Raw genomic sequence first — 13,012 nt, 5'->3', positions numbered from 1 at the left:
ATGGGGGTAGAGACAGAATCTGGTTTTGGTCCAGGGAGTGAGGGCTTCCTTTCTTAAGGAACTCACAACCAAGCCATGGAGAGACATCTATTCATTTAGACACATATACAAAGTTGTGCACCAGAGAGTCATTACATATGCATATATAGTAAAGTGGATGGAACACGTTCTGAACCTAGCTTACCACTTGCGCTACATTAAAAAAAAAAGACACAAATTTGATCTGGGCAATCCCTTAGGATTTCTGGGCTTAAGACTTACTTGTTCAATTTAGATGATGCCTATTATTTCTACTTAATAGTGTAGTTGTGAGAATCAAATGCAATAACAGGTAGTATTTATATATAACTTTAAGGTTTGCAAAATGTGGGGTTTTTCATTTGATCCTCACAACAACCCTGGGAGGTAGGTGCTACCATCCCTATTTTACAGAGGAGAAAACTGAGATTGAGAGACATCAACAGATTTATTACTGGTTACATAGCTAGTAAATGTCTGAAGGAAAATTTGAACTCAGTTCAAATGGAATAGGACTGATTCCCAGGCTGGTGTTCTCTCAACTATAGCATTTAGCTGGTCTAGCTGTCTAAAGTTTTCTGACCTCTGTTCTCCTCCTACCCCTGTCCCTAATAAGAAATACTATGTTTCAGACTAATTTTTATGCATACATATGCATACATATCTCCAGGGGCAAACAGAGGAGACCTGAGTTCAAATTTGGTCTCAGACACCTGGGCAAGTCACTTAACCTGATTTGCCTCAGTTTCTTCATCTGTAAAATGAACTGAAGAAGGAAATGGCAAACCACTCCAGTATCTTTGCCAAGAAAATCCCAAATGAGGTCAAAAAGAGTTGGACAGGACTGAAATGACTAAACAATAACAATGTACCAAGTACGGTGATAAACTCCAGGAACACAAATACCAAGGTGAAGGTTGTCTCTGTCTTACTGGAACTTGTTTTCTAATAAGGAAAAACAACATAGACTAGGGAGTGGTAGCCAGGCAGGGATGTTTTGGTATGGAAAGTTACACAGGGATTATGGGTGGAGATAGAACAGAGTGGATTGACATGTCTTTTCCAAGATGAACTTGATTTGAGTATGGTTCCAGACCTGGAAGAAAGGTTGGAGTTTGAGGGCAGTGGCTTGGTGGCCGGTAAGGAGATAGATGACTCTGGAAATGGAGTGGAGTTGAGTATACTGCAGCTGAAGCTTGGCCTCTATGTCACTGAGATCACTAAGAGTGATCACCTCCCTTCCCCCAGGACTGCAGTGAGAGAGTAGGCTAGATCCACAGCGCTTCTGAGCACTGAATATGTGTATGGCTGGGGGCAAGGGCTGGTATCATGGGAAAGTTTGGTTCAGGAGTGGTCAAGGATGTACCATGAGTAAGGAAAGTGTCTTCTCAAGGAGCCACAAAGATCATAGAACATGTTGTCCTCTGCTACCTGCCCCCACCCTGCTCAGAGGGACCAGCAAAGGTCAAAAGTTATCTCAGCTTGCATCAAACCTTTGACCTAACTCAATGCCCAAGGCCACTATAGGTCAGGTTCTTGACTCATTATTACTGAGACAAATGGAGGAGAAGAATAGCCAGAGTTGGGTCTGGTATGAGGTCATAAAGGGCTAGAGAGTCTGAGCAAAAGCTCCACTGGTTAGGTAGGTCCTAACAAGAGTATGATTTTGTAATGTTATTGGGCAGCTAGGTGGCACAGTGGATAGAGAACCCATCCTGGAGTCAGGAGGCCCTGAATTCAAATGCAGCTTCAAACTCTTACTTAGCATTGTGATCCTGGAGAAATTACTTAGCCCTGTTGGCCTCAGTTGCTTATCTGTAAAATGAGCTGGAGAAGGATATGGCAACCCACTCCAGTATCTTTGCCAAGATAACCCCAAATGGGGTCATGGAGAGTTGAACATGATTGAAATGACTTAACAACAACAATGTTATTTGGTGGTATGGTATCCAGAACACTGGACTTAGGAGTCTAGAAGACCTGAGTTTGAATCTTCTCTCGGACACTTAGCAGCTGTGTGATCCTGGGCAAGTCACTTAATCTCTCACTAGATTCAGTTTTCTTATTTCATCTGTAAAATAGGGATGATAACAGCACCTATCTGACAGCTTGTCATAAGGATCAAAGGAGATAATATATGTGAAGTACTTTGTAAACCTGAAAAGACTAAGTGTCAGTTAGTATAAAGTATTTTTTGGTTAATAGGTTCATTAAGGACCAATGTAAAGTGAAAAATGAAGACACAAAGACACAAAATTACTGTGCTAGTACCTGTGGAGAAGATAAAAATGAAGAAAAAACAGTCCCTCACCTCAGGAGCTTACAGTCTAGTAGGAGTGGGTTATGTAATAATAATAATAACAACAATAATAATAGCTAATGTTTATAGAGTGCCTGCTATGTGCTAGGCACTATGCTAAGCAGTTTTTGCAAATCTCATTTGGTCCTCACAACAACCCTGGGAGGTAGGTATTATTATCCCCAATTTATAGATGAGGAAATTGAGGCAAACAGGTATTAAGTGACTTGCCCAGGGTTGCATCACTAGGAAGTATCTGAAGCTGGATTTGAACTCAAGGTTTCTTGATTCCAGACTCAGTGGTCAAGCCAGTGCCCTATCTAGCTTCCTGTTATATGAAATAATACAGGGAAGACTATCATAATTGATCTAAGAGACATGTTAATTGCTAAGGGCATTCAGAGAAAAACTCACTGGTCCAGATTCTTTTCATCTGCTGGTCTTCACTTCACCCCTTTTTCAAGTTCAGGCCTTGGACCACAATTCTCTTCAACTCAACCTCTACTACTTGGGGACTGCAATATATTAGATATTGTTCCTTCAAACACTCTGATCTCCTAGTTTATTAATAACCTCCTTTACTCCTCTGTCTTATAGCTTCACCCAACCCCAGTCACCCCCAAGGATACTTACAATGACCTATTATCACACCACCTTCATGATTTTGAACTCTGAAATTCCCCTCTCTAAATATAATCTCCCATCCTTCCATTTCCCTTCATCTCACTTGAACTATTCTCCCAGTCCTTTTACCTTTCCCCCTTTCCATAGCCCACCACTTCTATTTTGGTTTCACTTTTCTTCCCTTTACAGCTTTGAAACTATAGCTAACCAATTCAGCTATACATTGTCCTTTAATGTATACTCACCCTTTGTCCTAACCTTGCCCCATCAAATCCCCAAACCTGCACCACTTCCTCTAACTACCCTGTCTACTTCCTGTGCTGACTAGTTTCCCTATAAATTTAGCTAATCTCAGCTAGATCCTTTTTGCTGCCTAGCAGTCCTCTTATTTATACCCTAGATTTAGATAGGGGACAATATGAGGGAGGGGGTCAATCCCCAAAGGCTTTTTATCTTTGGCTCATTATGCCATTACCCTGGAGTTTATTTTCAGGAACTATCCAATGCACAAGTTAGCTAGAGAACACGTCTAGCTTTTCCCAAATGTGGGCAATAGCATCCCCAACTCCACTGCAAATACTTAATTAAATAATGCCTATCATCTCACAGAAAATGAAGGATTCATTGTTGTTCAGTCATATCCAACTCTTTGTGACCCGTAGACTAGAGAACACCAATGGTGTCCATGGAGTTTTCTTGGCAAAGAAACAAGAGTGGTTTGCCATTTCCTTCTACAACTCATTTTACAGATAAGGAAACTGAGGCAAACAGGGTTAAGTGACATGCCCAGGGTCACATGGCTAGTAACTATCTGAAGTCAAATTTGAACTTAGGTCTTCCTGACTCCAGGCCCAGCTTCTGTCCACTGAGCCATCTAGCTGCTAGATTCAAAGAAGTTCGTAAACATATGCAGAAAATACCCAAGGGATACACAGAAGACTTCTAACATTCCATAAACAGATACAGGAAATATTTAAAGCAGTCACAGTGGTTATGAATTTCGAATGAATCCTCTTTTAAACTAATAGGGCCTCTGAAAACCTGGACTTACCTGGAAGAGAAACATGCTTTTTGTAGCAGTCAAATGGCAAATCCCTTTCCAATTAAGACCAAAGGATTCAGGACAATAATAAGAACCATGGAAATGTCTGTTACCCACTTCCACTTCCCACGCCACATGATATAGTTTTAGTCTTTCAGCTACAGGGACCACATGAATGATGCTTTCCCCTCCCCCTCCCCCAGTCAATGCTATTCAAAAACTATGTGGGTTGGTCAGTTAGGTGGTGCAGCGGTGAGAGAACCAGCCCAGGAGTCAGAAGAACCTGAGTTCAAATCTGGCCACAGATACGTAACACTCACTAGCTGTATGACTCTGGGCAAGTCACTTAACCCCAATTGCCTCACCAAAAAAAAAAAAAAAAAAGAAAATCCCATACAATACCTCTTGAAAATAAATAAATAAATAAATGAAAAGGGCAGCTAGGTGGCACAGTGGATAGAGCTCTGGCCATGGAGTCAGGAGGACCTGAGTTCAAATCTGGCCTCAGACACCTGACACTTATTAGCTGTGTGACCCTGGGCAAGTCACTTAACTCCATTGCCTCACCAAAAAAGCAAAAAACAAAACAAGGCAAAAACTATGTGGGCATTCCTCTCTCTCTAGAAGGTCTGATGCCTGAATTCTCAAGGAAATTAAAATCATTCTTCTTCTACAAAGAAAATTGAGGTTTCAAGAACATTGTCCAGGAAGTCTTCTACTTCTGATGCAAATACTTGGAAAATCAGAAATGTGCTTCTGAAGGAAATGTATTGCCTCAGTTGCTGTCATCTCTTAACCTGGAAAAGTCCAAATTCGTATACTCTTCTCTTAAATTATGTGCAAGCACACATTTTCTATATGTGCCAAAATCAAGTGCTCCTAGGGAGAAGAGAGAGAATACTCTTCCTTCCCCACCCCCACTAGGCACTCCACATGAATAGTACAACTATTAAGGCAAAAGAGGGAAAAAAGGTCAGGTTATTCTGTTAGTCAATTTTTACAGACCACACAGGAGCAGCTCCTCCAAAAGCCCATGCCCACTCCCTAGCTTCTACTGTCTTCTCTAACGTTATCTTCCATCTACTCTGAAATTATCTCGTATGTACCGATCGGTGTATGTGTTATATTTCCCATTAGAATGTAAGCTCTTAGGGAAGAGACTCTTTTTGCTTTTTCTTTGTGTAATAGGGAACTTTGAGCTCAGTACTTATTGGCATGGACAGAGTACCAATAACACAATTCCCTAAATGGAAGAGACTGGGGAACCTGCTTCCAGAACATTGTTCATGATAGGTACTATAACTGTCGAGGAGAGACTTTGGAGCATCTGTAAATATTCTATAGTTGTTTCTGGTCTACTAACTTCATGGTGAATAACAATCTCTTTGATTGGCTACAGTTTCAATGGAATTGGGGATGCATTCAAAAGGCTCTAGTCAACCTAATCCTCCTCTCTTGGTTGGCTTTTTCTGTTTGGCTGGTTTCTTTCTTTTTTTTTTAATTAAATTTTATTTTGTTTTCAGATCTGTATTCTTACCACCCTACCTCCTCTCTCTTTGTGCCCCTCCCGCATGAGACAAGAAGACAAAACCCCTATTACAAACACATATAGTCAAAAAAAAATTCCCATACTGGCCATATGCACAAAAAATTATGCCCCAATCTGTCCATCACCACTCTTAGGAGTTTGCTAGCATGTTTCATCTTGAGTCCTCTGAACTTGTGGTTGGTAATTGCATTGATCAGAGTTCCTAAGTCTTTCAGAGTTTTTATACTTATAATATTGCTCAATTTCCAATTCCTTGATGCCACAAGAACAGATGTTATAAGTATTTTTGGATGTATGGGACCATTTCCTCTTTCTTTTATCTCTTTTGGGGTATAGACAGAGTTGTGGTATCATTGTGTCAAAGAGTTCTGCATAATTTAATGGCTTTTTGAACGTAGTTCTAAATTGCTTTCCAGAAAGTCAGGACCAGGTCATAGCTCTACCAACAATGCATTAACGTATTTGTTTTCCAACAGCCTTTCCAGCATTGCCATTTTCCATTTTTGTCAGCTTTGCCAATCTGATGGGCACAAGGTGGAACTTCAAAATTGTTTTAATTTGCATTTCGCTCATGAATAATGATTTAGAGCATTTTTTCACATGGTTATTAACAGCTAGTATTTCTTCCTCTGAAAACTTCATATTTATATCTGACTATCAATTGAGGAATGGTTCTTATTCTTATAAATTTGAATTATTTCCCTATGTATCTTAGAAGTGAGATTTTTATTGGAGAAATTTGTCACAAAGATGATTCCCCCATTTATTTACTTCTCTTCTAATTTTAACTGCATTAGTTTTGTTTGTGCAAAAATGTTATAATTATATATAATCAAAATTTTCCATTTTACCTTCTGTGATCCTTTCAATGTCTTGTTTGGTCATGAACTCTTCCCTTATTCATAAATCTGGTGGGTAATTTCTTCCTTGTCCTTTGTTTTTGATGTCACATTTTATGTCTAAGTCATGTATCCATTTGGAGTTTTTCTTGATAAATGATTTGAGTTGTTGGTCTATACCTAGATTCTGTCATACTCTTTTCCAGTTTTTCTAATGATTTCTTTTGAATAGTGAGTTCTTGCCCAAATAGCTGGGATCTTTGGGTTTTTGAAACATTTAAGTCTGCTGTGCTGCTGCTAGGTGGCACAATGAAAAGAGTGCTGGGCCTGAAGTCAGGAAGACCTGAATTCAAATTGGCACTCTGACACTTACTAGCCGTATGACCTGAGCAAGTCACTTAACCTCTGTTTGCCTCAGTTTCCTCAACTATAAAATGGGGATAATAATAGCACCTACCTTCCAGGGTTGTGGTGTGGATTAAATGAGATAATATTTGTAAGAACTTAACATAGTGTCTGGCAAGTGGCACAGTGGACAAAGCACAGGGCCTGGAGTCAGGAAGACCTGAGTTCAAATCTGGCCTCAGATACTTACTAGTTGTGTCACTTCACCTTGTTTGCCTCAGTTTCCTCATCTGTAAAATGAGCTGGAGAAGGAAATGTCAAACCATTCCAGTGTCTTTGCCAAGAAAATCCCCGGTGGGGGTCACGAAGAGTCAGATACCACTGAACACAGCAACAACAAATATGAATGCTCCTTCTCCTCTGTCCCTCATTTCCTTTTGTATGTCGTGTACCTAATCTGTTCCGCTGATCAACTTCTCTATTTCTGAACCAGAATCAAATTGTCTTGATGACTCCTGCTTTGAAGTTTAGCTTATCTGGTACTGTTAGGCCTGCTTCCTTCCCACTTTTTTTTAAAATTACCTTAGCATTCTTGATATTTTGTTTCTACAGATGAATTTTGTTATTATTTTTCCTAGCTCTCAAAAGTAATGCTTTGGTAGTTTGAATGGTATGGCACTAAGTAAATTATTAGGTAGTATTGTTATTTTTACTACGTTGACTCATCTTAGCCATGAACAATTAATTCTGCTGGCATCTTTCCAGCTGTCAATGTTCCAGTGAGAGGAGACAATGCTGTACAGGGAGAAGCTTTGGGCCCTGTCCCTCTGTCTGAGGCTGACATGTGTTCCCATGAACATTGGTCTTGGTTTTTTGCCCAATATTTGTTCTTCTTTTTTTTCTTTCAGGTGAAGGAAATTGTAAACTATGACCTTGTGAGTTTTGAAAGGTCAGGAGAGCTAATCACCGTGGGCCTAGGAGTCCAGAACTGGGGCACTAGTTATTGATGGTTAATAGTCGAGGAAACATACTCAGAATGGGGACTGAAGGCATAACATTAGAAAGAGAAATTGCTCAGGGATTTACCTAGAATCCAGGGAGAGTGAGGTCAGAGGGAGGGCTTACTACATTTCTATCCCCAGAGTATCTATGCAATGCCTGGCACATAGCAAGTACTTAATAAATGCTTGTTAGTGATAATAATAGATAACATTTCAGACATTGTGCTGAGTGTTCTACAAATATTGTATCATTTGTTTCTCACAACAACCTTGGAAAGTAGGTGCTACTATTATCACCCCAATTTCACAAATGAGGAAACTGAGAAAAACAGAGCTTAAGTGACTTGCTTATGGTCACACAGCTAGTAAGTGTCTGGGGCTGGATTTGAACCCAAGTCCTCTTGACTCCAGGCAACTAGGTGGTACAATGGATCGAGTGCCAGGCCTGGAGTCAGGATGACCTGAGTTCAAATTCAGCTTCAGACACTAGCTGTGTGACCCAGGGCAAGTCACTTGGCCCTGTTTGCCTCAGTTTCCTCATCTGTAAAATGAACTGGAGAAGGAAATGGCAAACCATTCTAGTATCTTTGTCAAGAAAACCCTAAACCAGGCAACAGAGTCAGATGGGACAGAATAATAACAACCTTCTGACTTCAGGCCCAGCGCTATATAAACTGAATCACCTTGCCCTTGTCGATTATTGATTGATTAATTATCAGTCAGTCAATCAACTGAATGAAACTTTAGTCACACACACACAACAAAAGGCTAAGGAATTGTTTCTTCCTTCTAAACAAAGTGCATTTCCACATTGTGTGGGGCAGGGTATGATCAAATAGATGGCAGATCACTCTCCTTTATCTATTCTTCTCTGATTGCCTATTTCACTGTCACTCATCTCAGTGTTCCAAACCTTCTCTCCTTTTCTCAGGACCCCAAATATTCTCCTACCCATCTGTCTCAGCTCTTACTTCCAGTGTAAATCTACCAATGAAAATTTCTTTCCTGGACTTCCTTGTTTTCCCTAGGACCCACTTCAAAGGCCCTTTATATCTTCACCTTCCTCCTGTTTTACTTTGTTTTCTGAGGAAAAGATATTTCTCCTTCATATGACCAACTCCACTCTTTTTCCCTTTCTCCCCCCCCCCCCCCCACATTCCCTACCTTTAATCTTTAGTCTCTGTCTACTCACTGGTCCTATTCTATCCTCTTCTATCTATCTAATAAGCTTTAACAATCCTTCATTTGCCTTGAGAGTTGCCTCAAGCTATTGTCCTATCACTTCTTTATGCTGCCAAACTCCTAGACTAACCAATACCAGTGGCCTCCAATTCCTTATCACATAATCACTTCTCTCACAGACTATTATGTGCCCCACTACTTGACTGAATTGCTCTCTTCCAGGTTGTCAACGATCTCTTAATTGCTGAATCAGATGCCTTTTTCTCCATTCTCACCCTCCTCCACATTTCTCTAGCTTTTAACACAGTTGAGTATACCCTCCTTTTTGTCTCCCATGGTTTTGGTGAAACTCCTTTCTTCTGGTTCTCTTCCTACCTTTTAGACCACTTAGTCTCATTTTTTCCTTTGGGAATCCCATCTACTCCCATACATTCTAATATCATCTCCATACAAGTAACTGCCAAATCTATATATCCATTGCTAATTTCTTTCTTGTACAGCAGTTCTATATCATCAGCTAGATTTCTCCTGAATGGGCCATAGGTGTCTCAAACTCAATATGTCCAAACTAGACTTCATCTGTTCCCTGAAACCTGCCTTTCCTCCAAACTCCTATTATCTTTCCAGTCACCCAGTTCTGTAATCCTGAAGTTATTCATGACTTTTCCTTCTTCATTCCCCTCACTCGTATTCTATCAGTTGTTAAGTCATGCCAATTTTATTTTCACATCTCTCACATCCATCTACTTCTTTCTACTTACATAGCAAATACCTTGGTTCAAACTTATCACCTTACACTAAGGCTACTATAACAGCCTTGTAATTAGTCTCTCGTCACCCCAACCATTCTGGAAATTAATGTGGACCTTTATGAGAAAAGGCACTAAAATGTTTCTAACCCTTTGACCAAGAGACCTCACTATTAGAGATATGTAGCCCAAGGATGTCAAAGATGTAATGAAAGGTCTTATTTTTATGCAAAAATATTAATAGCAGCACTTTTGAGATAACAAAAAAGGGGGAAAAACTAGATATAAAGCAGGGGCCCAACAACTGGGGTATGGCTGAATAAAAAGTGACAAACATGAGGAATTCAGAGAAATATGGGAATACTTGTACGAACTGATACCGAATAAAGTAAGGAGAGCCAAGACAACAATATATATGGCTCTAATAATGTAAGGGGGTTTCCCAGTGAGACTTGAGCAACTGCTGAAATTTGTTTTTTTTGTTTTTTTGTTTTTTTGTTTTTGTTTTTGTTTTTCTGGCTAGGCAATGGAGTTAAGTGACTTGCCCAGGGTCACACAGCTAGGAGATGTTATGTGTCTGAGATTAGATTTGAACTCAGGTCCTCCTGAATCCAAGACCAGTGCTCTATCCACTGCACCACCTAACTGCCCCCATGAAGTTCTGCAGAAGGTAAATGACAGAGACATCAAAAGGCAAAGGGGCAAGCCATCAGATGCAAAATAGACATTCCTCATTCTAAAAAAGGGTAAGAGACTTGAATACCTCAAATGCATGTGAAGAACCAACAAAACTATGAATATTCTCTCAAAGCACAGATTATATTCACTCAGTCACTTGTATATATAAGATACCCAAAGGAATATGAGAGAGGACTTAAGAAAGCAATAAACATTTTAAAAGTATCTACTATGTGCCTGGCACTGAGCTAAGCTCTCTGAGTACAAAAAGAGCCCAAAGATAGTCCCTGCCCTCAAGGAGTTTATAATCTAGCGAGGGAGACAAGATGCAAACAAATATATATAAAGCAAGTTACATATAGAATAAATAAGAAATAATGAAAAGAGGGAAAACACTGGGATTTTTAAAAAGTTGGGAAATGTTTCCTGTAGAATGTGAGATTTTAGTTGGGATAAAGAACGCCAGGAAGGTCAATAGTCAGAGCAGAGGAGGGAGAGCATTCCAGGCACGCAAGACAGCCAGAAAAAATATACCCTGAGCCAAGAGATGGAATGTTTTGTTCATATAAGAGTCAAGAGGCCAGTGTCACTGGACTGAAGGGCACATGTTGGGGAGTGAGTTGTAAGAAGACTGGAAGGATAGGAGGAGGCTAGGTTATGAAGGGCTTTGAATGCCAAACAGAGTATTTTGTATTTGCTCCTGGAGGCAACAAGAAGCCACTGGACTTTTAGGGGTGATGGTGGTGATGTGATTAGACCTGTGCTTTAGGACAATTACTTTAGTGGCTGAATGGAGAATGAATTGGATTGAGGAGAGACTTGAGGCAGGCAGACCTACCAGCAGATTATTGCAATAATCTCAAGACAGGAGGTGATGAGGGTCTCCACTAGAGTGGTGGCAGTGTCAGAAGAGAGAAGAGGGCATATTTGAGAGATGTCACAAAGGTGAAATCAGCACACCTTGGCAACAGCTGGGACATGAAAGGTGAGAGATAGTGACATGGGCAGAACTTTATCTAGGGTAAATCTTCCTCCTTCATTCAATCTGGGGGCATCTTCTAGAGCAGGGAGAGAAGGGGAGGAAACCCTGGCAATTGCAGAGTACTATTTGCCATACCTACATGTGCATTTAGTGATTCATCTGAAGCAGGGATTGTGACCCTTGTGGACAAGGAATACAAGTCTATGCCATAATTCCCTGGGTTCTAAGAGAACAGAGTTGGGGATAAGGTGCATGGTGGAGGCAGGTGGGGGAGGTAGGAGCAGCAGGGGCAGTGATAATAACGAACCCTCTGTTCAATATCTGCCCGTCTGAGGTTTGGATTCTTCTCTGTTTGTTCTCATGGGACTGAGGTTTGGAAGTAATCCATAGCAGAGGTTGAGGAGGATAAGGTCATAAATAGGCACAGAGAGAAGGAACAAGAGAAACCCCAAGATTGGCCATCCCAGTCTAATTTATGGAGTGTATTCAGGGATATATGATTCACAGAGATACATTTAGACAATCAGCATCTTCCACCTATATAGTACAGTATAGTATGGTATGGTATAGTATAGTACAGTATAGTATAATATAGTATAGTATAGCGTAGCGTAGCACAGCATAGCACAGCACAGCACAGCACAGTATAGCATAGCACATTTTCAAAGTGTTTTCCCATATTTTATCTCATTGATCCTCCTAACAACTATAAGAGGTATGCAGGAATTATTATCTCACTGATTTTATTGGTGAGAAAACAGTCTCAGAGAGTTTGAGTGACTTGCCCAAGATCACATAGTCAATAAGCTTCTGAGTAGCAAAAAACCCCCAAATCTACTACTTGCTCCCTGGTGACCTTGGGCAAATTATTTCACTTCTCTGGGCTTCTGTTTCTGCCTCTAAAATAAGGGTGTTGGAATAAATGATCTCTGAGTTCCCTTCCAAACTGATCATCCTATAATTTTCTGGTTCCTAATTCATTGCTCTTTCCACTATACTACCCCATCTTTCATGCATATATATGTAGATACTGGAGTATGCCCCAGGCACACAGACCTACTGATGCCCAGGCACCTACATTACCATTTGGACAATGAAGGACACATATACCAAAATTCAAAGTGACAGAGTGCTCAGAAGGCATGGACCTCTGATACCTCAGAAAGTTTTATAAAGGGAGCTATAGGCAGTGAATAGAATGGATAAGCAAGGACAAACTCTTAGTCAGAGTTACATTGTCAAGTACAACACAGCTCAGTCAGGGGCTGGGGAGTGGAGGGAGACCTGTGTATATAGATGGGATCGGTTCCTGAGATTTGCTTCTGCCCCCACCCCAAGGAAGAAAAATTTTCTTGGCCTCTCAGGCTTCTCCAAAAGCTAGAAAGTAACTTTCCCAGACACACTAAAGACTGCTCCTAGAGCCAAGACCCAGAAAAGCAAAGGGATGGGAGGGAGAGGGGTAGGAGAAAGGTTATTCAGGGGAGTCTAGTTAGGAACCAAAGAGTAAGGACCTTCCCTGGGACTCAAATTTAAGCACTATGATGATTTCACATACTTTATAATAGGAGATCAATATCAGGAAAAAGCTGATACAACCCTGCCCAAATGCCAAATTTTCTTTCTCTCCCTCTCTCCTTCCATAGAATCAAATCTGTTTCACATACACTCATATACACAATCTAAATGACATTCATGCTCATTTGC

The sequence above is a fragment of the Vombatus ursinus genome, unplaced genomic scaffold (genome assembly GCF_900497805.2).
Source record: "Vombatus ursinus unplaced genomic scaffold, bare-nosed wombat genome assembly UNPS02014858.1, whole genome shotgun sequence".
Taxonomy (NCBI): domain Eukaryota; kingdom Metazoa; phylum Chordata; class Mammalia; order Diprotodontia; family Vombatidae; genus Vombatus; species Vombatus ursinus.
Note: the sequence above shows the minus strand (reverse complement) of the source record.